Raw genomic sequence first — 27,369 nt, 5'->3', positions numbered from 1 at the left:
GCATTCCCATACCGGGAGTTGAACCCGGGCCGCCTGGGTGAAAACCAGGAATCCTAACCGCTAGACCATATGGGATCTGGACACTTTAAACTGGCCATGGGCTTCTGGCGCACTTTCCATACATGTGGTCAGCGTGGGCGCAGGACCTTGTAGTGGCCTGTTGCTTTAGTTCTGTGACTGTAACAATGTGATAATAATTTGGCAAAACAAGAATTATCCAAAAGGACGGTTTTCTGAATTATATAGTGTTGTATGCATTCAGGGAATCTGTTTTTTCACTCAACCCGGGGGTTCAGTGTATTTGGGCAGATTCCTGTGATTGCAGAATTGATTCCTCAAACTGGTAATTAAGCTCTTGTCCAAGTGAAAATACTCATGTCATCCATTTGAAAACACACACGGCAACCTTTATCTAGAGGAAAAACTGGAGTCAACCCCTGGCTGCGTACGAGAAAACCAGGAATCCTAACTGCTAGACCATGTGGGAACTGGCCAGCTTTAACTGGCCACAAGCTTGTGGGCCACTTTCCATAAATGTGGCCAGTGTGGGCGCAGGGTTTTGTAGTGGCCTGTTGCTTTTGGTGTGTGACTGTAACAATGTGATAATAATTTGGCAATACAAGAATCATCCGAAGGGACGGTTTCTGTCAAGGTACAAAACTGACATGTTGTGAGGTTAATAATGAAAGTGAGACCAATTTTTAATCCGCAAAATTGCTGATTATTCGCTCGTTCAGTTTAATGCAGATTACAAATTATTCCCAATGTCCAGGTGGCAATTAGTGATAAGGCTTCAAAATGGCAAGCCTGTGACATCAAAACCACATGGCATTGCACCCTTCAAAGTAGTAAAGCGGTTACAGAGTAGCGATGAAATTGTTCATTCTAGAATCAACTGGCCCACCAGCCTGCATTTTGTGAGACGAATGGCAATACCAAAGCATGTCCGTGTCTCCCCTAGACATCGGAATGGGTGTGCAGAATGTGCCTTTTTTTGGAAAAAATAGAAGAATGCCTAGAGAGTTGCCTTTTCTTTTGGACTTTGGAGAAAAAAAACACAACAACAAAATAAGCCGGAGAAAAACAAGCACAGAGCGAGCCAGCCAGGAGTCGAACCTAGAATCTTCTGATCCGTAGTCAGACGCGTTATCCATTGCGCCACTGGCCCACCAAAAGTAAAGACCCCCGATTGTTACAGACTTGTTGGTTTTCGATGTGACGGTGGCAAGCATTGATGTCTGCTCATTCTCACCTTGTTATCAGGAGAACAGACTACCAGCCCTCCAGCCCTCCAGCCCTCCAGCCCACCAGCCCAGCAGCCCACGAGCCCTCCAGCCCACCATCCCTCCCTGGTGGTCTAGTGGTTAGGATTCGGCGCTCTCACCGCCGCGGCCCGGGTTCGATTCCCGGTCAGGGAAAGCTCTTTTGCCTTCCAATTGTGGACTGCGAATTCAAGCTCTGCTGACAGCTGTGAGAAAGCCAGCTCCAAGCCAAAACATTGGTGGGAACATGAAAAAAACACCTCCTTCGAGCCGGAGTTGAACCAGCGACCTAAGGATGGCCAACACTCCAACCTACAGTCCTCCGCTCTACCAGCTGAGCTATCGAAGGGGCTAAGGGCTAGTCAGAACCTCGACATATCAGGGTTCTGTAGCTCTACTGCTGGCCAAAAAGTCACTTCTGGTGCAGGAAGATTTGCTGGATTTTTGAGGAGGGAAGCAAAAAGGAGCATGCATTCCCATACCGGGAGTTGAACCCGGGCCGCCTGGGTGAAAACCAGGAATCCTAACCGCTAGACCATATGGGATCTGGACACTTTAAACTGGCCATGGGCTTCTGGCGCACTTTCCATACATGTGGTCAGCGTGGGCGCAGGACCTTGTAGTGGCCTGTTGCTTTAGTTCTGTGACTGTAACAATGTGATAATAATTTGGCAAAACAAGAATTATCCAAAAGGATGGTTTTCTGAATTATATAGTGTTGTATGCATTCAGGGAATCTGTTTTTTCACTCAACCCGGGGGTTCAGTGTATTTGGGCAGATTCCTGTGATTGCAGAATTGATTCCTCAAACTGGTAATTAAGCTCTTGTCCAAGTGAAAATACTCGTGTCATCCATTTGAAAACACACACGGCAACCTTTATCTAGAGGAAAAACTGGAGTCAACCCCTGGCTGCGTACGAGAAAACCAGGAATCCTAACTGCTAGACCATATGGGAACTGGCCAGCTTTAACTGGCCACAAGCTTGTGGGCCACTTTCCATAAATGTGGCCAGTGTGGGCGCAGGGTTTTGTAGTGGCCTGTTGCTTTTGGTGTGTGACTGTAACAATGTGATAATAATTTGGCAATACAAGAATCATCCGAAGGGACGGTTTACTGAAATATATAGTGTTGCATGCATTCAAGGGACATGTTTGTTGACTCACCCATGGTTCAGTTTTTTGGCCAGAATCCTGTGATTGCTGAATTTATACCTCGAACTGGTAATTAAGGTCTTGTCCAGGTGAAAATACTTGTGTCATGCATCTGAAAACACACATGGCAACCGTTATCTAGAGGAAAAACTGCCTATCGTCGGTCTGTCAAGGTACAAAACTGACATGTTGTGAGGTTAATAATGAAAGTGAGACCAATTTTTAATCCGCAAAATTGCTGATTATTCGCTCGTTCAGTTTAATGCAGATTACAAATTATTCTCAATGTCCAGGTGGCAATTAGTGATAAGGCTTCAAAATGGCAAGCCTGTGACATCAAAACCACATGGCATTGCACCCTTCAAAGTAGTAAAGCGGTTACAGAGTAGCGATGAAATTGTTCTTTCTAGAATCAACTGGCCCACCAGCCTGCATTTTGTGAGACGAATGGCAATACCAAAGCATGTCCGTGTCTCCCCTAGACATCGGAATGGGTGTGCAGAATGTGCCTTTTTTTGGAAAAAATAGAAGAATGCCTAGAGAGTTGCCTTTTCTTTTGGACTTTGGAGAAAAAAAACACAACAACAAAATAAGCCGGAGAAAAACAAGCACAGAGCGAGCCAGCCAGGAGTCGAACCTAGAATCTTCTGATCCGTAGTCAGACGCGTTATCCATTGCGCCACTGGCCCACCATTAGTAAAGACCCCCGATTGTTACAGACTTGTTGGTTTTCGATGTGACGGTGGCAAGCATTGATGTCTGCTCATTCTCACCTTGTTATCAGGAGAACAGACTACCAGCCCTCCAGCCCACCAGCCCACCAGCCCACGAGCCCTCCAGCCCTCCTGCCCACCAGCCCTCCAGCCCACCATCCATCCCTGGTGGTCTAGTGGTTAGGATTCGGCGCTCTCACCGCCGCGGCCCGGGTTCGATTCCCGGTCAGGGAAAGCTCTTTTGCCTTCCAATTGTGGACTGCGAATTCAAGCTCTGCTGACAGCTGTGAGAAAGCCAGCTCCAAGCCAAAACATTGGTGGGAACATGAAAAAAACACCTCCTTCGAGCCGGAGTTGAACCAGCGACCTAAGGATGGCCAACACTCCAACCTACAGTCCTCCGCTCTACCAGCTGAGCTATCGAAGGGGCTAAGGGCTAGTCAGAACCTCGACATATCAGGGTTCTGTAGCTCTACTGCTGGCCAAAAAGTCACTTCTGGTGCAGGAAGATTTGCTGGATTTTTGAGGAGGGAAGCAAAAAGGAGCATGCATTCCCATACCGGGAGTTGAACCCGGGCCGCCTGGGTGAAAACCAGGAATCCTAACCGCTAGACCATATGGGATCTGGACACTTTAAACTGGCCATGGGCTTCTGGCGCACTTTCCATACATGTGGTCAGCGTGGGCGCAGGACCTTGTAGTGGCCTGTTGCTTTAGTTCTGTGACTGTAACAATGTGATAATAATTTGGCAAAACAAGAATTATCCAAAAGGACGGTTTTCTGAATTATATAGTGTTGTATGCATTCAGGGAATCTGTTTTTTCACTCAACCCGGGGGTTCAGTGTATTTGGGCAGATTCCTGTGATTGCAGAATTGATTCCTCAAACTGGTAATTAAGCTCTTGTCCAAGTGAAAATACTCATGTCATCCATTTGAAAACACACACGGCAACCTTTATCTAGAGGAAAAACTGGAGTCAACCCCTGGCTGCGTACGAGAAAACCAGGAATCCTAACTGCTAGACCATATGGGAACTGGCCAGCTTTAACTGGCCACAAGCTTGTGGGCCACTTTCCATAAATGTGGCCAGTGTGGGCGCAGGGTTTTGTAGTGGCCTGTTGCTTTTGGTGTGTGACTGTAACAATGTGATAATAATTTGGCAATACAAGAATCATCCGAAGGGACGGTTTCTGTCAAGGTACAAAACTGACATGTTGTGAGGTTAATAATGAAAGTGAGACCAATTTTTAATCCGCAAAATTGCTGATTATTCGCTCGTTCAGTTTAATGCAGATTACAAATTATTCTCAATGTCCAGGTGGCAATTAGTGATAAGGCTTCAAAATGGCAAGCCTGTGACATCAAAACCACATGGCATTGCACCCTTCAAAGTAGTAAAGCGGTTACAGAGTAGCGATGAAATTGTTCTTTCTAGAATCAACTGGCCCACCAGCCTGCATTTTGTGAGACGAATGGCAATACCAAAGCATGTCCGTGTCTCCCCTAGACATCGGAATGGGTGTGCAGAATGTGCCTTTTTTTGGAAAAAATAGAAGAATGCCTAGAGAGTTGCCTTTTCTTTTGGACTTTGGAGAAAAAAAACACAACAACAAAATAAGCCGGAGAAAAACAAGCACAGAGCGAGCCAGCCAGGAGTCGAACCTAGAATCTTCTGATCCGTAGTCAGACGCGTTATCCATTGCGCCACTGGCCCACCATTAGTAAAGACCCCCGATTGTTACAGACTTGTTGGTTTTCGATGTGACGGTGGCAAGCATTGATGTCTGCTCATTCTCACCTTGTTATCAGGAGAACAGACTACCAGCCCTCCAGCCCACCAGCCCACCAGCCCACCAGCCCACCAGCCCACCAGCCCACCAGCCCACCAGCCCACCAGCCCACCAGCCCACCAGCCCACCAGCCCTCCAGCCCACGAGCCCTCCAGCCCTCCTGCCCACCAGCCCACGAGCCCTCCAGCCCATATGGGAACTGGCCAGCTTTAACTGGCCACAAGCTTGTGGGCCACTTTCCATAAATGTGGCCAGTGTGGGCGCAGGGTTTTGTAGTGGCCTGTTGCTTTTGGTGTGTGACTGTAACAATGTGATAATAATTTGGCAATACAAGAATCATCCGAAGGGACGGTTTACTGAAATATATAGTGTTGCATGCATTCAAGGGACATGTTTGTTGACTCACACATGGTTCAGTTTTTTGGCCAGAATCCTGTGATTGCTGAATTTATACCTCGAACTGGTAATTAAGGTCTTGTCCAGGTGAAAATACTTGTGTCATGCATCTGAAAACACACATGGCAACCGTTATCTAGAGGAAAAACTGCCTATCGTCGGTCTGTCAAGGTACAAAACTGACATGTTGTGAGGTTAATAATGAAAGTGAGACCAATTTTTAATATGCTGATTATTCGCTCGTTCAGTTTAATGCAGATTACAAATTATTCTCAATGTCCAGGTGGCAATTAGTGATAAGGCTTCAAAATGGCAAGCCTGTGACATCAAAACCACATGGCATTGCACCCTTCAAAGTAGTAAAGCGGTTACAGAGTAGCGATGAAATTGTTCATTCTAGAATCAACTGGCCCACCAGCCTGCATTTTGTGAGACTGCATGTCCGTGTCTCCCCTAGACATCGGAATGGGTGTGCAGAATGTGCCTTTTTTTGGAAAAAATAGAAGAATGCCTAGAGAGTTGCCTTTTCTTTTGGACTTTGGAGAAAAAAAACACAACAACAAAATAAGCCGGAGAAAAACAAGCACAGAGCGAGCCAGCCAGGAGTCGAACCTAGAATCTTCTGATCCGTAGTCAGACGCGTTATCCATTGCGCCACTGGCCCACCAAAAGTAAAGACCCCCGATTGTTACAGACTTGTTGGTTTTCGATGTGACGGTGGCAAGCATTGATGTCTGCTCATTCTCACCTTGTTATCAGGAGAACAGACTACCAGCCCTCCAGCCCTCCAGCCCTCCAGCCCACCAGCCCAGCAGCCCACGAGCCCTCCAGCCCACCATCCCTCCCTGGTGGTCTAGTGGTTAGGATTCGGCGCTCTCACCGCCGCGGCCCGGGTTCGATTCCCGGTCAGGGAAAGCTCTTTTGCCTTCCAATTGTGGACTGCGAATTCAAGCTCTGCTGACAGCTGTGAGAAAGCCAGCTCCAAGCCAAAACATTGGTGGGAACATGAAAAAAACACCTCCTTCGAGCCGGAGTTGAACCAGCGACCTAAGGATGGCCAACACTCCAACCTACAGTCCTCCGCTCTACCAGCTGAGCTATCGAAGGGGCTAAGGGCTAGTCAGAACCTCGACATATCAGGGTTCTGTAGCTCTACTGCTGGCCAAAAAGTCACTTCTGGTGCAGGAAGATTTGCTGGATTTTTGAGGAGGGAAGCAAAAAGGAGCATGCATTCCCATACCGGGAGTTGAACCCGGGCCGCCTGGGTGAAAACCAGGAATCCTAACCGCTAGACCATATGGGATCTGGACACTTTAAACTGGCCATGGGCTTCTGGCGCACTTTCCATACATGTGGTCAGCGTGGGCGCAGGACCTTGTAGTGGCCTGTTGCTTTAGTTCTGTGACTGTAACAATGTGATAATAATTTGGCAAAACAAGAATTATCCAAAAGGACGGTTTTCTGAATTATATAGTGTTGTATGCATTCAGGGAATCTGTTTTTTCACTCAACCCGGGGGTTCAGTGTATTTGGGCAGATTCCTGTGATTGCAGAATTGATTCCTCAAACTGGTAATTAAGCTCTTGTCCAAGTGAAAATACTCATGTCATCCATTTGAAAACACACACGGCAACCTTTATCTAGAGGAAAAACTGGAGTCAACCCCTGGCTGCGTACGAGAAAACCAGGAATCCTAACTGCTAGACCATATGGGAACTGGCCAGCTTTAACTGGCCACAAGCTTGTGGGCCACTTTCCATAAATGTGGCCAGTGTGGGCGCAGGGTTTTGTAGTGGCCTGTTGCTTTTGGTGTGTGACTGTAACAATGTGATAATAATTTGGCAATACAAGAATCATCCGAAGGGACGGTTTCTGTCAAGGTACAAAACTGACATGTTGTGAGGTTAATAATGAAAGTGAGACCAATTTTTAATCCGCAAAATTGCTGATTATTCGCTCATTCAGTTTAATGCAGATTACAAATTATTCTCAATGTCCAGGTGGCAATTAGTGATAAGGCTTCAAAATGGCAAGCCTGTGACATCAAAACCACATGGCATTGCACCCTTCAAAGTAGTAAAGCGGTTACAGAGTAGCGATGAAATTGTTCTTTCTAGAATCAACTGGCCCACCAGCCTGCATTTTGTGAGACGAATGGCAATACCAAAGCATGTCCGTGTCTCCCCTAGACATCGGAATGGGTGTGCAGAATGTGCCTTTTTTTGGAAAAAATAGAAGAATGCCTAGAGAGTTGCCTTTTCTTTTGGACTTTGGAGAAAAAAAACACAACAACAAAATAAGCCGGAGAAAAACAAGCACAGAGCGAGCCAGCCAGGAGTCGAACCTAGAATCTTCTGATCCGTAGTCAGACGCGTTATCCATTGCGCCACTGGCCCACCATTAGTAAAGACCCCCGATTGTTACAGACTTGTTGGTTTTCGATGTGACGGTGGCAAGCATTGATGTCTGCTCATTCTCACCTTGTTATCAGGAGAACAGACTACCAGCCCTCCAGCCCACCAGCCCACGAGCCCACCAGCCCACGAGCCCTCCAGCCCTCCTGCCCACCAGCCCACGAGCCCTCCAGCCCATATGGGAACTGGCCAGCTTTAACTGGCCACAAGCTTGTGGGCCACTTTCCATAAATGTGGCCAGTGTGGGCGCAGGGTTTTGTAGTGGCCTGTTGCTTTTGGTGTGTGACTGTAACAATGTGATAATAATTTGGCAATACAAGAATCATCCGAAGGGACGGTTTACTGAAATATATAGTGTTGCATGCATTCAAGGGACATGTTTGTTGACTCACACATGGTTCAGTTTTTTGGCCAGAATCCTGTGATTGCTGAATTTATACCTCGAACTGGTAATTAAGGTCTTGTCCAGGTGAAAATACTTGTGTCATGCATCTGAAAACACACATGGCAACCGTTATCTAGAGGAAAAACTGCCTATCGTCGGTCTGTCAAGGTACAAAACTGACATGTTGTGAGGTTAATAATGAAAGTGAGACCAATTTTTAATATGCTGATTATTCGCTCGTTCAGTTTAATGCAGATTACAAATTATTCTCAATGTCCAGGTGGCAATTAGTGATAAGGCTTCAAAATGGCAAGCCTGTGACATCAAAACCACATGGCATTGCACCCTTCAAAGTAGTAAAGCGGTTACAGAGTAGCGATGAAATTGTTCATTCTAGAATCAACTGGCCCACCAGCCTGCATTTTGTGAGACTGCATGTTCGTGTCTCCCCTAGACATCGGAATGGGTGTGCAGAATGTGCCTTTTTTTGGAAAAAATAGAAGAATGCCTAGAGAGTTGCCTTTTCTTTTGGACTTTGGAGAAAAAAAACACAACAACAAAATAAGCCGGAGAAAAACAAGCACAGAGCGAGCCAGCCAGGAGTCGAACCTAGAATCTTCTGATCCGTAGTCAGACGCGTTATCCATTGCGCCACTGGCCCACCAAAAGTAAAGACCCCCGATTGTTACAGACTTGTTGGTTTTCGATGTGACGGTGGCAAGCATTGATGTCTGCTCATTCTCACCTTGTTATCAGGAGAACAGACTACCAGCCCTCCAGCCCTCCAGCCCTCCAGCCCACCAGCACAGCAGCCCACGAGCCCTCCAGCCCACCATCCCTCCCTGGTGGTCTAGTGGTTAGGATTCGGCGCTCTCACCGCCGCGGCCCGGGTTCGATTCCCGGTCAGGGAAAGCTCTTTTGCCTTCCAATTGTGGACTGCGAATTCAAGCTCTGCTGACAGCTGTGAGAAAGCCAGCTCCAAGCCAAAACATTGGTGGGAACATGAAAAAAACACCTCCTTCGAGCCGGAGTTGAACCAGCGACCTAAGGATGGCCAACACTCCAACCTACAGTCCTCCGCTCTACCAGCTGAGCTATCGAAGGGGCTAAGGGCTAGTCAGAACCTCGACATATCAGGGTTCTGTAGCTCTACTGCTGGCCAAAAAGTCACTTCTGGTGCAGGAAGATTTGCTGGATTTTTGAGGAGGGAAGCAAAAAGGAGCATGCATTCCCATACCGGGAGTTGAACCCGGGCCGCCTGGGTGAAAACCAGGAATCCTAACCGCTAGACCATATGGGATCTGGACACTTTAAACTGGCCATGGGCTTCTGGCGCACTTTCCATACATGTGGTCAGCGTGGGCGCAGGACCTTGTAGTGGCCTGTTGCTTTAGTTCTGTGACTGTAACAATGTGATAATAATTTGGCAAAACAAGAATTATCCAAAAGGACGGTTTTCTGAATTATATAGTGTTGTATGCATTCAGGGAATCTGTTTTTTCACTCAACCCGGGGGTTCAGTGTATTTGGGCAGATTCCTGTGATTGCAGAATTGATTCCTCAAACTGGTAATTAAGCTCTTGTCCAAGTGAAAATACTCGTGTCATCCATTTGAAAACACACACGGCAACCTTTATCTAGAGGAAAAACTGGAGTCAACCCCTGGCTGCGTACGAGAAAACCAGGAATCCTAACTGCTAGACCATATGGGAACTGGCCAGCTTTAACTGGCCACAAGCTTGTGGGCCACTTTCCATAAATGTGGCCAGTGTGGGCGCAGGGTTTTGTAGTGGCCTGTTGCTTTTGGTGTGTGACTGTAACAATGTGATAATAATTTGGCAATACAAGAATCATCCGAAGGGACGGTTTACTGAAATATATAGTGTTGCATGCATTCAAGGGACATGTTTGTTGACTCACCCATGGTTCAGTTTTTTGGCCAGAATCCTGTGATTGCTGAATTTATACCTCGAACTGGTAATTAAGGTCTTGTCCAGGTGAAAATACTTGTGTCATGCATCTGAAAACACACATGGCAACCGTTATCTAGAGGAAAAACTGCCTATCGTCGGTCTGTCAAGGTACAAAACTGACATGTTGTGAGGTTAATAATGAAAGTGAGACCAATTTTTAATCCGCAAAATTGCTGATTATTCGCTCGTTCAGTTTAATGCAGATTACAAATTATTCTCAATGTCCAGGTGGCAATTAGTGATAAGTCTTCAAAATGGCAAGCCTGTGACATCAAAACCACATGGCATTGCACCCTTCAAAGTAGTAAAGCGGTTACAGAGTAGCGATGAAATTGTTCTTTCTAGAATCAACTGGCCCACCAGCCTGCATTTTGTGAGACGAATGGCAATACCAAAGCATGTCCGTGTCTCCCCTAGACATCGGAATGGGTGTGCAGAATGTGCCTTTTTTTGGAAAAAATAGAAGAATGCCTAGAGAGTTGCCTTTTCTTTTGGACTTTGGAGAAAAAAAACACAACAACAAAATAAGCCGGAGAAAAACAAGCACAGAGCGAGCCAGCCAGGAGTCGAACCTAGAATCTTCTGATCCGTAGTCAGACGCGTTATCCATTGCGCCACTGGCCCACCATTAGTAAAGACCCCCGATTGTTACAGACTTGTTGGTTTTCGATGTGACGGTGGCAAGCATTGATGTCTGCTCATTCTCACCTTGTTATCAGGAGAACAGACTACCAGCCCTCCAGCCCACCAGCCCACCAGCCCACGAGCCCTCCAGCCCTCCTGCCCACCAGCCCACGAGCCCTCGAGCCCACCATCCATGCCTGGTGGTCTAGTGGTTAGGATTCGGCGCTCTCACCGCCGCGGCCCGGGTTCGATTCCCGGTCAGGGAAAGCTCTTTTGCCTTCCAATTGTGGACTGCGAATTCAAGCTCTGCTGACAGCTGTGAGAAAGCCAGCTCCAAGCCAAAACATTGGTGGGAACATGAAAAAAACACCTCCTTCGAGCCGGAGTTGAACCAGCGACCTAAGGATGGCCAACACTCCAACCTACAGTCCTCCGCTCTACCAGCTGAGCTATCGAAGGGGCTAAGGGCTAGTCAGAACCTCGACATATCAGGGTTCTGTAGCTCTACTGCTGGCCAAAAAGTCACTTCTGGTGCAGGAAGATTTGCTGGATCAGAACCTCGACATATCAGGGTTCTGTAGCTCTACTGCTGGCCAAAAAGTCACTTCTGGTGCAGGAAGATTTGCTGGATTTTTGAGGAGGGAAGCAAAAAGGAGCATGCATTCCCATACCGGGAGTTGAACCCGGGCCGCCTGGGAGAAAACCAGGAATCCTAACCGCTAGACCATATGGGATTTGGACACTTTAAACTGGCCATGGGCTTCTGGCGCACTTTCCATACATGTGGTCAGCGTGGGCGAAGGACCTTGTAGTGGCCTGTTGCTTTAGTTCTGTGACTGTAACAATGTGATAATAATTTGGCAAAACAAGAATTATGCAAAAGGACGGTTTTCTGAATTATATAGTGTTGTATGCATTCAGGGAATCTGTTTTTTCACTCAACCCGGGGGTTCAGTGTATTTGGGCAGATTCCTGTGATTGCAGAATTGATTCCTCAAACTGGTAATTAAGCTCTTGTCCAAGTGAAAATACTCGTGTCATCCATTTGAAAACACACACGGCAACCTTTATCTAGAGGAAAAACTGGAGTCAACCCCTGGCTGCGTACAAGAAAACCAGGAATCCTAACTGCTAGACCATATGGGAACTGGCCAGCTTTAACTGGCCACAAGCTTGTGGGCCACTTTCCATAAATGTGGCCAGTGTGGGCGCAGGGTTTTGTAGTGGCCTGTTGCTTTTGGTGTGTGACTGTAACAATGTGATAATAATTTGGCAATACAAGAATCATCCGAAGGGACGGTTTACTGAAATATATAGTGTTGCATGCATTCAAGGGACATGTTTGTTGACTCACACAAGGTTCAGTTTTTTGGCCAGAATCCTGTGATTGCTGAATTTATACCTCGAACTGGTAATTAAGGTCTTGTCCAGGTGAAAATACTTGTGTCATGCATCTGAAAACACACATGGCAACCGTTATCTAGAGGAAAAACTGCCTATCGTCGGTCTGTCAAGGTACAAAACTGACATGTTGTGAGGTTAATAATGAAAGTGAGACCAATTTTTAATATGCTGATTATTCGCTCGTTCAGTTTAATGCAGATTACAAATTATTCTCAATGTCCAGGTGGCAATTAGTGATAAGGCTTCAAAATGGCAAGCCTGTGACATCAAAACCACATGGCATTGCACCCTTCAAAGTAGTAAAGCGGTTACAGAGTAGCGATGAAATTGTTCATTCTAGAATCAACTGGCCCACCAGCCTGCATTTTGTGAGACGAATGGCAATACCAAAGCATGTCCGTGTCTCCCCTAGACATCGGAATGGGTGTGCAGAATGTGCCTTTTTTTGGAAAAAATAGAAGAATGCCTAGAGAGTTGCCTTTTGTTTTGGACTTTGGAGAAAAAAAACACAACAACAAAATAAGCCGGAGAAAAACAAGCACAGAGCGAGCCAGCCAGGAGTCGAACCTAGAATCTTCTGATCCGTAGTCAGACGCGTTATCCATTGCGCCACTGGCCCACCAAAAGTAAAGACCCCCGATTGTTACAGACTTGTTGGTTTTCGATGTGACGGTGTCAAGCATTGATGTCTGCTCATTCTCACCTTGTTATCAGGAGAACAGACTACCAGCCCTCAAGCCCACCAGCCCAGCAGCCCACGAGCCCTCCAGCCCTCCCTGGTGGTCTAGTGGTTAGGATTCGCCGCTCTCACCGCTGCGGCCCGGGTTCGATTCCCGGTCAGGGAAAGCTCTTTTGCCTTCCAATTGTGGACTGCGAATTCAAGCTCTGCTGACAGCTGTGAGAAAGCCAGCTCCAAGCCAAAACATTGGTGGGAACATGAAAAAAACACCTCCTTCGAGCCGGAGTTGAACCAGCGACCTAAGGATGGCCAACACTCCAACCTACAGTCCTCCGCTCTACCAGCTGAGCTATCGAAGGGGCTAAGGGCTAGTCAGAACCTCGACATATCAGGGTTCTGTAGCTCTACTGCTGGCCAAAAAGTCACTTCTGGTGCAGGAAGATTTGCTGGATTTTTGAGGAGGGAAGCAAAAAGGAGCATGCATTCCCATACCGGGAGTTGAACCCGGGCCGCCTGGGTGAAAACCAGGAATCCTAACCGCTAGACCATATGGGATTTGGACACTTTAAACTGGCCATGGGCTTCTGGCGCACTTTCCATACATGTGGTCAGCGTGGGCGAAGGACCTTGTAGTGGCCTGTTGCTTTAGTTCTGTGACTGTAACAATGTGATAATAATTTGGCAAAACAAGAATTATGCAAAAGGACGGTTTTCTGAATTATATAGTGTTGTATGCATTCAGGGAATCTGTTTTTTCACTCAACCCGGGGGTTCAGTGTATTTGGGCAGATTCCTGTGATTGCAGAATTGATTCCTCAAACTGGTAATTAAGCTCTTGTCCAAGTGAAAATACTCGTGTCATCCATTTGAAAACACACACGGCAACCTTTATCTAGAGGAAAAACTGGAGTCAACCCCTGGCTGCGTACAAGAAAACCAGGAATCCTAACTGCTAGACCATATGGGAACTGGCCAGCTTTAACTGGCCACAAGCTTGTGGGCCACTTTCCATAAATGTGGCCAGTGTGGGCGCAGGGTTTTGTAGTGGCCTGTTGCTTTTGGTGTGTGACTGTAACAATGTGATAATAATTTGGCAATACAAGAATCATCCGAAGGGACGGTTTACTGAAATATATAGTGTTGCATGCATTCAAGGGACATGTTTGTTGACTCACACATGGTTCAGTTTTTTGGCCAGAATCCTGTGATTGCTGAATTTATACCTCGAACTGGTAATTAAGGTCTTGTCCAGGTGAAAATACTTGTGTCATGCATCTGAAAACACACATGGCAACCGTTATCTAGAGGAAAAACTGCCTATCGTCGGTCTGTCAAGGTACAAAACTGACATGTTGTGAGGTTAATAATGAAAGTGAGACCAATTTTTAATATGCTGATTATTCGCTCGTTCAGTTTAATGCAGATTACAAATTATTCTCAATGTCCAGGTGGCAATTAGTGATAAGGCTTCAAAATGGCAAGCCTGTGACATCAAAACCACATGGCATTGCACCCTTCAAAGTAGTAAAGCGGTTACAGAGTAGCAATGAAATTGTTCATTCTAGAATCAACTGGCCCACCAGCCTGCATTTTGTGAGACGAATGGCAATACCAAAGCATGTCCGTGTCTCCCCTAGACATCGGAATGGGTGTGCAGAATGTGCCTTTTTTTGGAAAAAATAGAAGAATGCCTAGAGAGTTGCCTTTTCTTTTGGACTTTGGAGAAAAAAAACACAACAACAAAATAAGCCGGAGAAAAACAAGCACAGAGCGAGCCAGCCAGGAGTCGAACCTAGAATCTTCTGATCCGTAGTCAGATGCGTTATCCATTGCGCCACTGGCCCACCAAAAGTAAAGACCCCCGATTGTTACAGACTTGTTGGTTTTCGATGTGACGGTGGCAAGCATTGATGTCTGCTCATTCTCACCTTGTTATCAGGAGAACAGACTACCAGCCCTCCAGCCCTCCAGCCCACCAGCCCAGCAGCCCACGAGCCCTCCAGCCCTCCCTGGTGGTCTAGTGGTTAGGATTCGGCGCTCTCACCGCCGCGGCCCGGCTTCGATTCCCGGTCAGGGAAAGCTCTTTTGCCTTCCAATTGTGGACTGCGAATTCAAGCTCTGCTGACAGCTGTGAGAAAGCCAGCTCCAAGCCAAAACATTGGTGGGAACATGAAAAAAACACCTCCTTCGAGCCGGAGTTGAACCAGCGACCTAAGGATGGCCAACACTCCAACCTACAGTCCTCCACTCTACCAGCTGAGCTATCGAAGGGGCTAAGGGCTAGTCAGAACCTCGACATATCAGGGTTCTGTAGCTCTACTGCTGGCCAAAAAGTCACTTCTGGTGCAGGAAGATTTGCTGGATTTTTGAGGAGGGAAGCAAAAAGGAGCATGCATTCCCATACCGGGAGTTGAACCCGGGCCGCCTGGGTGAAAACCAGGAATCCTAACCGCTAGACCATATGGGATCTGGACACTTTAAACTGGCCATGGGCTTCTGGCGCACTTTCCATACATGTGGTCAGCGTGGGCGCAGGACCTTGTAGTGGCCTGTTGCTTTAGTTCTGTGACTGTAACAATGTGATAATAATTTGGCAAAACAAGAATTATCCAAAAGGACGGTTTTCTGAATTATATAGTGTTGTATGCATTCAGGGAATCTGTTTTTTCACTCAACCCGGGGGTTCAGTGTATTTGGGCAGATTCCTGTGATTGCAGAATTGATTCCTCAAACTGGTAATTAAGCTCTTGTCCAAGTGAAAATACTCGTGTCATCCATTTGAAAACACACACGGCAACCTTTATCTAGAGGAAAAACTGGAGTCAACCCCTGGCTGCGTACGAGAAAACCAGGAATCCTAAATGCTAGACCATATGGGAACTGGCCAGCTTTAACTGGCCACAAGCTTGTGGGCCACTTTCCATAAATGTGGCCAGTGTGGGCGCAGGGTTTTGTAGTGGCCTGTTGCTTTTGGTGTGTGACTGTAACAATGTGATAATAATTTGGCAATACAAGAATCATCCGAAGGGACGGTTTACTGAAATATATAGTGTTGCATGCATTCAAGGGACATGTTTGTTGACTCACACATGGTTCAGTTTTTTGGCCAGAATCCTATGATTGCTGAATTTATACCTCGAACTGGTAATTAAGGTCTTGTCCAGGTGAAAATACTTGTGTCATGCATCTGAAAACACACATGGCAACCGTTATCTAGAGGAAAAACTGCCTATCGTCGGTCTGTCAAGGTACAAAACTGACATGTTGTGAGGTTAATAATGAAAGTGAGACCAATTTTTAATATGCTGATTATTCGCTCGTTCAGTTTAATGCAGATTACAAATTATTCTCAATGTCCAGGTGGCAATTAGTGATAAGGCTTCAAAATGGCAAGCCTGTGACATCAAAACCACATGGCATTGCACCCTTCAAAGTAGTAAAGTGGTTACAGAGTAGCGATGAAATTGTTCTTTCTAGAATCAACTGGCCCACCAGCCTGCATTTTGTGAGACGAATGGCAATACCAAAGCATGTCCGTGTCTCCCCTAGACATCGGAATGGGTGTGCAGAATGTGCCTTTTTTTGGAAAAAATAGAAGAATGCCTAGAGAGTTGCCTTTTCTTTTGGACTTTGGAGAAAAAAAACACAACAACAAAATAAGCCGGAGAAAAACAAGCACAGAGCGAGCCAGCCAGGAGTCGAACCTAGAATCTTCTGATCCGTAGTCAGACGCGTTATCCATTGCGCCACTGGCCCACCATTAGTAAAGACCCCCGATTGTTACAGACTTGTTGGTTTTCGATGTGACGGTGGCAAGCATTGATGTCTGCTCATTCTCACCTTGTTATCAGGAGAACAGACTACCAGCCCTCCAGCCCACCAGCCCACCAGCCCACGAGCCCTCCAGCCCTCCTGCCCACCAGCCCACGAGCCCTCCAGCCCACCATCCATCCCTGGTGGTCTAGTGGTTAGGATTCGGCGCTCTCACCGCCGCGGCCCGGGTTCGATTCCCGGTCAGGGAAAGCTCTTTTGCCTTCCAATTGTGGACTGCGAATTCAAGCTCTGCTGACAGCTGTGAGAAAGCCAGCTCCAAGCCAAAACATTGGTGGGAACATGAAAAAAACACCTCCTTCGAGCCGGAGTTGAACCAGCGACCTAAGGATGGCCAACACTCCAACCTACAGTCCTCTGCTCTACCAGCTGAGCTATCGAAGGGGCTAAGGGCTAGTCAGAACCTCGACATATCAGGGTTCTGTAGCTCTACTGCTGGCCAAAAAGTCACTTCTGGTGCAGGAAGATTTGCTGGATCAGAACCTCGACATATCAGGGTTCTGTAGCTCTACTGCTGGCCAAAAAGTCACTTCTGGTGCAGGAAGATTTGCTGGATTTTTGAGGAGGGAAGCAAAAAGGAGCATGCATTCCCATACCGGGAGTTGAACCCGGGCCGCCTGGGTGAAAACCAGGAATCCTAACCGCTAGACCATATGGGATCTGGACACTTTAAACTGGCCATGGGCTTCTGGCGCACTTTCCATACATGTGGTCAGCGTGGGCGCAGGACCTTGTAGTGGCCTGTTGCTTTAGTTCTGTGACTGTAACAATGTGATAATAATTTGGCAAAACAAGAATTATCCAAAAGGACGGTTTTCTGAATTATATAGTGTTGTATGCATTCAGGGAATCTGTTTTTTCACTCAACCCGGGGGTTCAGTGTATTTGGGCAGATTCCTGTGATTGCAGAATTGATTCCTCAAACTGGTAATTAAGCTCTTGTCCAAGTGAAAATACTTGTGTCATCCATTTGAAAACACACACGGCAACCTTTATCTAGAGGAAAAACTGGAGTCAACCCCTGGCTGCGTACGAGAAAACCAGGAATCCTAACTGCTAGACCATATGGGAACTGGCCAGCTTTAACTGGCCACAAGCTTGTGGGCCACTTTCCATAAATGTGGCCAGTGTGGGCGCAGGGTTTTGTAGTGGCCTGTTGCTTTTGGTGTGTGACTGTAACAATGTGATAATAATTTGGCAATACAAGAATCATCCGAAGGGACGGTTTCTGTCAAGGTACAAAACTGACATGTTGTGAGGTTAATAATGAAAGTGAGACCAATTTTTAATCCGCAAAATTGCTGATTATTCGCTCGTTCAGTTTAATGCAGATTACAAATTATTCTCAATGTCCAGGTGGCAATTAGTGATAAGGCTTCAAAATGGCAAGCCTGTGACATCAAAACCACATGGCATTGCACCCTTCAAAGTAGTAAAGCGGTTACAGAGTAGCGATGAAATTGTTCTTTCTAGAATCAACTGGCCCACCAGCCTGCATTTTGTGAGACGAATGGCAATACCAAAGCATGTCCGTGTCTCCCCTAGACATCGGAATGGGTGTGCAGAATGTGCCTTTTTTTGGAAAAAATAGAAGAATGCCTAGAGAGTTGCCTTTTCTTTTGGACTTTGGAGAAAAAAAACACAACAACAAAATAAGCCGGAGAAAAACAAGCACAGAGCGAGCCAGCCAGGAGTCGAACCTAGAATCTTCTGATCCGTAGTCAGACGCGTTATCCATTGCGCCACTGGCCCACCATTAGTAAAGACCCCCGATTGTTACAGAATTGTTGGTTTTCGATGTGACGGTGGCAAGCATTGATGTCTGCTCATTCTCACCTTGTTATCAGGAGAACAGACTACCAGCCCTCCAGCCCACCAGCCCACCAGCCCACCAGCCCACCAGCCCACCAGCCCACGAGCCCTCCAGCCCACGAGCCCTCCAGCCCTCCTGCCCACCAGCCCACGAGCCCTCCAGCCCATATGGGAACTGGCCAGCTTTAACTGGCCACAAGCTTGTGGGCCACTTTCCATAAATGTGGCCAGTGTGGGCGCAGGGTTTTGTAGTGGCCTGTTGCTTTTGGTGTGTGACTGTAACAATGTGATAATAATTTGGCAATACAAGAATCATCCGAAGGGACGGTTTACTGAAATATATAGTGTTGCATGCATTCAAGGGACATGTTTGTTGACTCACACATGGTTCAGTTTTTTGGCCAGAATCCTGTGATTGCTGAATTTATACCTCGAACTGGTAATTAAGGTCTTGTCCAGGTGAAAATACTTGTGTCATGCATCTGAAAACACACATGGCAACCGTTATCTAGAGGAAAAACTGCCTATCGTCGGTCTGTCAAGGTACAAAACTGACATGTTGTGAGGTTAATAATGAAAGTGAGACCAATTTTTAATATGCTGATTATTCGCTCGTTCAGTTTAATGCAGATTACAAATTATTCTCAATGTCCAGGTGGCAATTAGTGATAAGGCTTCAAAATGGCAAGCCTGTGACATCAAAACCACATGGCATTGCACCCTTCAAAGTAGTAAAGCGGTTACAGAGTAGCGATGAAATTGTTCATTCTAGAATCAACTGGCCCACCAGCCTGCATTTTGTGAGACTGCATGTCCGTGTCTCCCCTAGACATCGGAATGGGTGTGCAGAATGTGCCTTTTTTTGGAAAAAATAGAAGAATGCCTAGAGAGTTGCCTTTTCTTTTGGACTTTGGAGAAAAAAAACACAACAACAAAATAAGCCGGAGAAAAACAAGCACAGAGCGAGCCAGCCAGGAGTCGAACCTAGAATCTTCTGATCCGTAGTCAGACGCGTTATCCATTGCGCCACTGGCCCACCATTAGTAAAGACCCCCGATTGTTACAGACTTGTTGGTTTTCGATGTGACGTGGCAAGCATTGATGTCTGCTCATTCTCACCTTGTTATCAGGAGAACAGACTACCAGCCCTCCAGCCCACCAGCCCACCAGCACACGAGCCCTCCAGCCCTCCTGCCCACCAGCCCACGAGCCCTCCAGCCCACCATCCATCCCTGGTGGTCTAGTGGTTAGGATTCGGCGCTCTCACCGCCGCGGCCCGGGTTCGATTCCCGGTCAGGGAAAGCTCTTTTGCCTTCCAATTGTGGACTGCGAATTCAAGCTCTGCTGACAGCTGTGAGAAAGCCAGCTCCAAGCCAAAACATTGGTGGGAACATGAAAAAAACACCTCCTTCGAGCCGGAGTTGAACCAGCGACCTAAGGATGGCCAACACTCCAACCTACAGTCCTCCGCTCTACCAGCTGAGCTATCGAAGGGGCTAAGGGCTAGTCAGAACCTCGACATATCAGGGTTCTGTAGCTCTACTGCTGGCCAAAAAGTCACTTCTGGTGCAGGAAGATTTGCTGGATCAGAACCTCGACATATCAGGGTTCTGTAGCTCTACTGCTGGCCAAAAAGTCACTTCTGGTGCAAGAAGATTTGCTGGATTTTTGAGGAGGGAAGCAAAAAGGAGCATGCATTCCCATACCGGGAGTTGAACCCGGGCCGCCTGGGAGAAAACCAGGAATCCTAACCGCTAGACCATATGGGATTTGGACACTTTAAACTGGCCATGGGCTTCTGGCGCACTTTCCATACATGTGGTCAGCGTGGGCGAAGGACCTTGTAGTGGCCTGTTGCTTTAGTTCTGTGACTGTAACAATGTGATAATAATTTGGCAAAACAAGAATTATGCAAAAGGACGGTTTTCTGAATTATATAGTGTTGTATGCATTCAGGGAATCTGTTTTTTCACTCAACCCGGGGGTTCAGTGTATTTGGGCAGATTCCTGTGATTGCAGAATTGATTCCTCAAACTGGTAATTAAGCTCTTGTCCAAGTGAAAATACTCGTGTCATCCATTTGAAAACACACACGGCAACCTTTATCTAGAGGAAAAACTGGAGTCAACCCCTGGCTGCGTACAAGAAAACCAGGAATCCTAACTGCTAGACCATATGGGAACTGGCCAGCTTTAACTGGCCACAAGCTTGTGGGCCACTTTCCATAAATGTGGCCAGTGTGGGCGCAGGGTTTTGTAGTGGCCTGTTGCTTTTGGTGTGTGACTGTAACAATGTGATAATAATTTGGCAATACAAGAATCATCCGAAGGGACGGTTTACTGAAATATATAGTGTTGCATGCATTCAAGGGACATGTTTGTTGACTCACACAAGGTTCAGTTTTTTGGCCAGAATCCTGTGATTGCTGAATTTATACCTCGAACTGGTAATTAAGGTCTTGTCCAGGTGAAAATACTTGTGTCATGCATCTGAAAACACACATGGCAACCGTTATCTAGAGGAAAAACTGCCTATCGTCGGTCTGTCAAGGTACAAAACTGACATGTTGTGAGGTTAATAATGAAAGTGAGACCAATTTTTAATATGCTGATTATTCGCTCGTTCAGTTTAATGCAGATTACAAATTATTCTCAATGTCCAGGTGGCAATTAGTGATAAGGCTTCAAAATGGCAAGCCTGTGACATCAAAACCACATGGCATTGCACCCTTCAAAGTAGTAAAGCGGTTACAGAGTAGCGATGAAATTGTTCATTCTAGAATCAACTGGCCCACCAGCCTGCATTTTGTGAGACGAATGGCAATACCAAAGCATGTCCGTGTCTCCCCTAGACATCGGAATGGGTGTGCAGAATGTGCCTTTTTTTTGGAAAAAATAGGATTCGGCGCTCTCACCGCCGCAGCCCGGGTTCGATTCCCGGTCAGGGAAAGCTCTTTTGCCTTCCAATTGTGGAATTGTTACAGACTTGTTGGTTTTCGATGTGACGGTGGCAAGCATTGATGTCTGCTCATTCTCACCTTGTTATCAGGAGAACAGACTACCAGCCCACCAGCCCACCAGCCCACGAGCCCTCCAGCCCTCCTGCCCACCAGCCCACGAGCCCTCCAGCCCACCATCCATCCCTGGTGGTCTAGTGGTTAGGATTCGGCGCTCTCACCGCCGCGGCCCGGGTTCGATTCCCGGTCAGGGAAAGCTCTTTTGCCTTCCAATTGTGGACTGCGAATTCAAGCTCTGCTGACAGCTGTGAGAAAGCCAGCTCCAAGCCAAAACATTGGTGGGAACATGAAAAAAACACCTCCTTCGAGCCGGAGTTGAACCAGCGACCTAAGGATGGCCAACACTCCAACCTACAGTCCTCCGCTCTACCAGCTGAGCTATCGAAGGGGCTAAGGGCTAGTCAGAACCTCGACATATCAGGGTTCTGTAGCTCTACTGCTGGCCAAAAAGTCACTTCTGGTGCAATGAAGATTTGCTGGATCAGAACCTCGACATATCAGGGTTCTGTAGCTCTACTGCTGGCCAAAAAGTCACTTCTGGTGCAGGAAGATTTGCTGGATTTTTGAGGAGGGAAGCAAAAAGGAGCATGCATTCCCATACCGGGAGTTGAACCCGGGCCGCCTGGGTGAAAACCAGGAATCCTAACCGCTAGACCATATGGGATTTGGACACTTTAAACTGGCCATGGGCTTCTGGCGCACTTTCCATACATGTGGTCAGCGTGGGCGAAGGACCTTGTAGTGGCCTGTTGCTTTAGTTCTGTGACTGTAACAATGTGATAATAATTTGGCAAAACAAGAATTATGCAAAAGGACGGTTTTCTGAATTATATAGTGTTGTATGCATTCAGGGAATCTGTTTTTTCACTCAACCCGGGGGTTCAGTGTATTTGGGCAGATTCCTGTGATTGCAGAATTGATTCCTCAAACTGGTAATTAAGCTCTTGTCCAAGTGAAAATACTCGTGTCATCCATTTGAAAACACACACGGCAACCTTTATCTAGAGGAAAAACTGGAGTCAACCCCTGGCTGCGTACAAGAAAACCAGGAATCCTAACTGCTAGACCATATGGGAACTGGCCAGCTTTAACTGGCCACAAGCTTGTGGGCCACTTTCCATAAATGTGGCCAGTGTGGGCGCAGGGTTTTGTAGTGGCCTGTTGCTTTTGGTGTGTGACTGTAACAATGTGATAATAATTTGGCAATACAAGAATCATCCGAAGGGACGGTTTACTGAAATATATAGTGTTGCATGCATTCAAGGGACATGTTTGTTGACTCACACATGGTTCAGTTTTTTGGCCAGAATCCTGTGATTGCTGAATTTATACCTCGAACTGGTAATTAAGGTCTTGTCCAGGTGAAAATACTTGTGTCATGCATCTGAAAACACACATGGCAACCGTTATCTAGAGGAAAAACTGCCTATCGTCGGTCTGTCAAGGTACAAAACTGACATGTTGTGAGGTTAATAATGAAAGTGAGACCAATTTTTAATATGCTGATTATTCGCTCGTTCAGTTTAATGCAGATTACAAATTATTCTCAATGTCCAGGTGGCAATTAGTGATAAGGCTTCAAAATGGCAAGCCTGTGACATCAAAACCACATGGCATTGCACCCTTCAAAGTAGTAAAGCGGTTACAGAGTAGCAATGAAATTGTTCATTCTAGAATCAACTGGCCCACCAGCCTGCATTTTGTGAGACGAATGGCAATACCAAAGCATGTCCGTGTCTCCCCTAGACATCGGAATGGGTGTGCAGAATGTGCCTTTTTTTGGAAAAAATAGAAGAATGCCTAGAGAGTTGCCTTTTCTTTTGGACTTTGGAGAAAAAAAACACAACAACAAAATAAGCCGGAGAAAAACAAGCACAGAGCGAGCCAGCCAGGAGTCGAACCTAGAATCTTCTGATCCGTAGTCAGATGCGTTATCCATTGCGCCACTGGCCCACCAAAAGTAAAGACCCCCGATTGTTACAGACTTGTTGGTTTTCGATGTGACGGTGGCAAGCATTGATGTCTGCTCATTCTCACCTTGTTATCAGGAGAACAGACTACCAGCCCTCCAGCCCTCCAGCCCACCAGCCCAGCAGCCCACGAGCCCTCCAGCCCTCCCTGGTGGTCTAGTGGTTAGGATTCGGCGCTCTCACCGCCGCGGCCCGGGTTCGATTCCCGGTCAGGGAAAGCTCTTTTGCCTTCCAATTGTGGACTGCGAATTCAAGCTCTGCTGACAGCTGTGAGAAAGCCAGCTCCAAGCCAAAACATTGGTGGGAACATGAAAAAAACACCTCCTTCGAGCCGGAGTTGAACCAGCGACCTAAGGATGGCCAACACTCCAACCTACAGTCCTCCACTCTACCAGCTGAGCTATCGAAGGGGCTAAGGGCTAGTCAGAACCTCGACATATCAGGGTTCTGTAGCTCTACTGCTGGCCAAAAAGTCACTTCTGGTGCAGGAAGATTTGCTGGATTTTTGAGGAGGGAAGCAAAAAGGAGCATGCATTCCCATACCGGGAGTTGAACCCGGGCCGCCTGGGTGAAAACCAGGAATCCTAACCGCTAGACCATATGGGATCTGGACACTTTAAACTGGCCATGGGCTTCTGGCGCACTTTCCATACATGTGGTCAGCGTGGGCGCAGGACCTTGTAGTGGCCTGTTGCTTTAGTTCTGTGACTGTAACAATGTGATAATAATTTGGCAAAACAAGAATTATCCAAAAGGACGGTTTTCTGAATTATATAGTGTTGTATGCATTCAGGGAATCTGTTTTTTCACTCAACCCGGGGGTTCAGTGTATTTGGGCAGATTCCTGTGATTGCAGAATTGATTCCTCAAACTGGTAATTAAGCTCTTGTCCAAGTGAAAATACTTGTGTCATCCATTTGAAAACACACACGGCAACCTTTATCTAGAGGAAAAACTGGAGTCAACCCCTGGCTGCGTACGAGAAAACCAGGAATCCTAACTGCTAGACCATATGGGAACTGGCCAGCTTTAACTGGCCACAAGCTTGTGGGCCACTTTCCATAAATGTGGCCAGTGTGGGCGCAGGGTTTTGTAGTGGCCTGTTGCTTTTGGTGTGTGACTGTAACAATGTGATAATAATTTGGCAATACAAGAATCATCCGAAGGGACGGTTTACTGAAATATATAGTGTTGCATGCATTCAAGGGACATGTTTGTTGACTCACACATGGTTCAGTTTTTTGGCCAGAATCCTGTGATTGCTGAATTTATACCTCGAACTGGTAATTAAGGTCTTGTCCAGGTGAAAATACTTGTGTCATGCATCTGAAAACCCACATGGCAACCGTTATCTAGAGGAAAAACTGCCTATCGTCGGTCTGTCAAGGTACAAAACTGACATGTTGTGAGGTTAATAATGAAAGTGAGACCAATTTTTAATATGCTGATTATTCGCTCGTTCAGTTTAATGCAGATTACAAATTATTCTCAATGTCCAGGTGGCAATTAGTGATAAGGCTTCAAAATGGCAAGCCTGTGACATCAAAACCACATGGCATTGCACCCTTCAAAGTAGTAAAGCGGTTACAGAGTAGCGATGAAATTGTTCATTCTAGAATCAACTGGCCCACCAGCCTGCATTTTGTGAGACGAATGGCAATACCAAAGCATGTCCGTGTCTCCCCTAGACATCGGAATGGGTGTGCAGAATGTGCCTTTTTTTGGAAAAAATAGAAGAATGCCTAGAGAGTTGCCTTTTCTTTTGGACTTTGGAGAAAAAAAACACAACAACAAAATAAGCCGGAGAAAAACAAGCACAGAGCGAGCCAGCCAGGAGTCGAACCTAGAATCTTCTGATCCGTAGTCAGATGCGTTATCCATTGCGCCACTGACCCACCAAAAGTAAAGACCCCCGATTGTTACAGACTTGTTGGTTTTCGATGTGACGATGGCAAGCATTGATGTCTGCTCATTCTCACCTTGTTATCAGGAGAACAGACTACCAGCCCTCCAGCCCTCCAGCCCTCCAGCCCTCCAGCCCACCAGCCCACCAGCCCAGCAGCCCACGAGCCCTCCAGCCCTCCCTGGTGGTCTAGTGGTTAGGATTCGGCGCTCTCACCGCCGCGGCCCGGGTTCGATTCCCGGTCAGGGAAAGCTCTTTTGCCTTCCAATTGTGGACTGCGAATTCAAGCTCTGCTGACAGCTGTGAGAAAGCCAGCTCCAAGCCAAAACATTGGTGGGAACATGAAAAAAACACCTCCTTTGAGCCGGAGTTGAACCAGCGACCTAAGGATGGCCAACACTCCAACCTACAGTCCTCCGCTCTACCAGCTGAGCTATCGAAGGGGCTAAGGGCTAGTCAGAACCTCGACATATCAGGGTTCTGTAGCTCTACTGCTGGCCAAAAAGTCACTTCTGGTGCAGGAAGATTTGCTGGATTTTTGAGGAGGGAAGCAAAAAGGAGCATGCATTCCCATACCGGGAGTTGAACCCGGGCCGCCTGGGTGAAAACCAGGAATCCTAACCGCTAGACCATATGGGATTTGGACACTTTAAACTGGCCATGGGCTTCTGGCGCACTTTCCATACATGTGGTCAGCGTGGGCGCAGGACCTTGTAGTGGCCTGTTGCTTTAGTTCTGTGACTGTAACAATGTGATAATAATTTGGCAAAACAAGAATTATCCAAAAGGACGGTTTTCTGAATTATATAGTGTTGTATGCATTCAGGGAATCTGTTTTTTCACTCAACCCGGGAGTTCAGTGTATTTGGGCAGATTCCTGTGATTGCAGAATTGATTCCTCAAACTGGTAATTAAGCTCTTGTCCAAGTGAAAATACTCGTGTCATCCATTTGAAAACACACACGGCAACCTTTATCTAGAGGAAAAACTGGAGTCAACCCCTGGCTGCGTACGAGAAAACCAGGAATCCTAACTGCTAGACCATATGGGAACTGGCCAGCTTTAACTGGCCACAAGCTTGTGGGCCACTTTCCATAAATGTGGCCAGTGTGGGCGCAGGGTTTTGTAGTGGCCTGTTGCTTTTGGTGTGTGACTGTAACAATGTGATAATAATTTGGCAATACAAGAATCATCCGAAGGGACGGTTTACTGAAATATATAGTGTTGCATGCATTCAAGGGACATGTTTGTTGACTCACACATGGTTCAGTTTTTTGGCCAGAATCCTGTGATTGCTGAATTTATACCTCGAACTGGTAATTAAGGTCTTGTCCAGGTGAAAATACTTGTGTCATGCATCTGAAAACACACATGGCAACCGTTATCTAGAGGAAAAACTGCATATCGTTGGTCTGTCAAGGTACAAAACTGACATGTTGTGAGGTTAATAATGAAAGTGAGACCAATTTTTAATATGCTGATTATTCGCTCGTTCAGTTTAATGCAGATTACAAATTATTCTCAATGTCCAGGTGGCAATTAGTGATAAGGCTTCAAAATGGCAAGCCTGTGACATCAAAACCACATGGCATTGCACCCTTCAAAGTAGTAAAGCGGTTAAAGAGTAGCGATGAAATTGTTCATTCTAGAATCAACTGGCCCACCAGCCTGCATTTTGTGAGACGAAATGGCAACACCAAAGCATGTCCGTGTCTCCCCTAGACATCGGAATGGGTGTGCAGAATGTGCCTTTTTTTGGAAAAACTAGAAGAATGTCTAGAGAGTTGCCTTTTCTTTTGGACTTTGGAGAAAAAAAACACAACAACAAAATAAGCCGGAGAAAAACAAGCACAGAGCGAGCCAGCCAGGAGTCGAACCTAGAATCTTCTGTTCCGTAGTCAGACGCGTTATCCATTGCGCCACTGGCCCACCAAAAGTAAAGACCCCCGATTGTTACAGACTTGTTGGTTTTCGATGTGACGGTGGCAAGCATTGATGTCTGCTCATTCTCACCTTGTTATCAGGAGAACAGACTACCAGCC

The 27,369-nt window shown here is 46.7% G+C and overlaps 9 non-coding genes across 9 annotated transcripts; all 9 read left to right on the top strand.

Annotated features, from left to right (window-relative positions):
• Nucleotides 1-1,346: 1,346 nt before the first annotated feature.
• Nucleotides 1,347-1,418, top strand: trnae-cuc (transfer RNA glutamic acid (anticodon CUC)). The gene has a single exon. It is a non-coding gene; the product is annotated as a tRNA-Glu (tRNA).
• Nucleotides 1,419-3,290: 1,872 nt separating this feature from the next.
• On the top strand, nucleotides 3,291-3,362 carry trnae-cuc (transfer RNA glutamic acid (anticodon CUC)). The gene has a single exon. It is a non-coding gene; the product is annotated as a tRNA-Glu (tRNA).
• Nucleotides 3,363-6,158: 2,796 nt separating this feature from the next.
• trnae-cuc (transfer RNA glutamic acid (anticodon CUC)) lies at nucleotides 6,159-6,230 on the top strand. The gene has a single exon. It is a non-coding gene; the product is annotated as a tRNA-Glu (tRNA).
• Nucleotides 6,231-8,954: 2,724 nt separating this feature from the next.
• Nucleotides 8,955-9,026, top strand: trnae-cuc (transfer RNA glutamic acid (anticodon CUC)). The gene has a single exon. It is a non-coding gene; the product is annotated as a tRNA-Glu (tRNA).
• A 7,719-nt stretch (nucleotides 9,027-16,745) lies between these two features.
• On the top strand, nucleotides 16,746-16,817 carry trnae-cuc (transfer RNA glutamic acid (anticodon CUC)). Its single transcript has one exon. It is a non-coding gene; the product is annotated as a tRNA-Glu (tRNA).
• Nucleotides 16,818-19,667: 2,850 nt separating this feature from the next.
• trnae-cuc (transfer RNA glutamic acid (anticodon CUC)) lies at nucleotides 19,668-19,739 on the top strand. Its single transcript has one exon. It is a non-coding gene; the product is annotated as a tRNA-Glu (tRNA).
• A 1,838-nt stretch (nucleotides 19,740-21,577) lies between these two features.
• trnae-cuc (transfer RNA glutamic acid (anticodon CUC)) lies at nucleotides 21,578-21,649 on the top strand. The gene has a single exon. It is a non-coding gene; the product is annotated as a tRNA-Glu (tRNA).
• A 1,920-nt stretch (nucleotides 21,650-23,569) lies between these two features.
• trnae-cuc (transfer RNA glutamic acid (anticodon CUC)) lies at nucleotides 23,570-23,641 on the top strand. Its single transcript has one exon. It is a non-coding gene; the product is annotated as a tRNA-Glu (tRNA).
• A 1,864-nt stretch (nucleotides 23,642-25,505) lies between these two features.
• trnae-cuc (transfer RNA glutamic acid (anticodon CUC)) lies at nucleotides 25,506-25,577 on the top strand. The gene has a single exon. It is a non-coding gene; the product is annotated as a tRNA-Glu (tRNA).
• The last annotated feature ends 1,792 nt before the right edge of the window (nucleotides 25,578-27,369 follow it).

The sequence above is a fragment of the Carassius gibelio genome, chromosome A11, assembly GCF_023724105.1.
Source record: "Carassius gibelio isolate Cgi1373 ecotype wild population from Czech Republic chromosome A11, carGib1.2-hapl.c, whole genome shotgun sequence".
Classification (NCBI taxonomy): domain Eukaryota; kingdom Metazoa; phylum Chordata; class Actinopteri; order Cypriniformes; family Cyprinidae; genus Carassius; species Carassius gibelio.
This window is presented reverse-complemented; position numbering and strand designations above follow the sequence as displayed.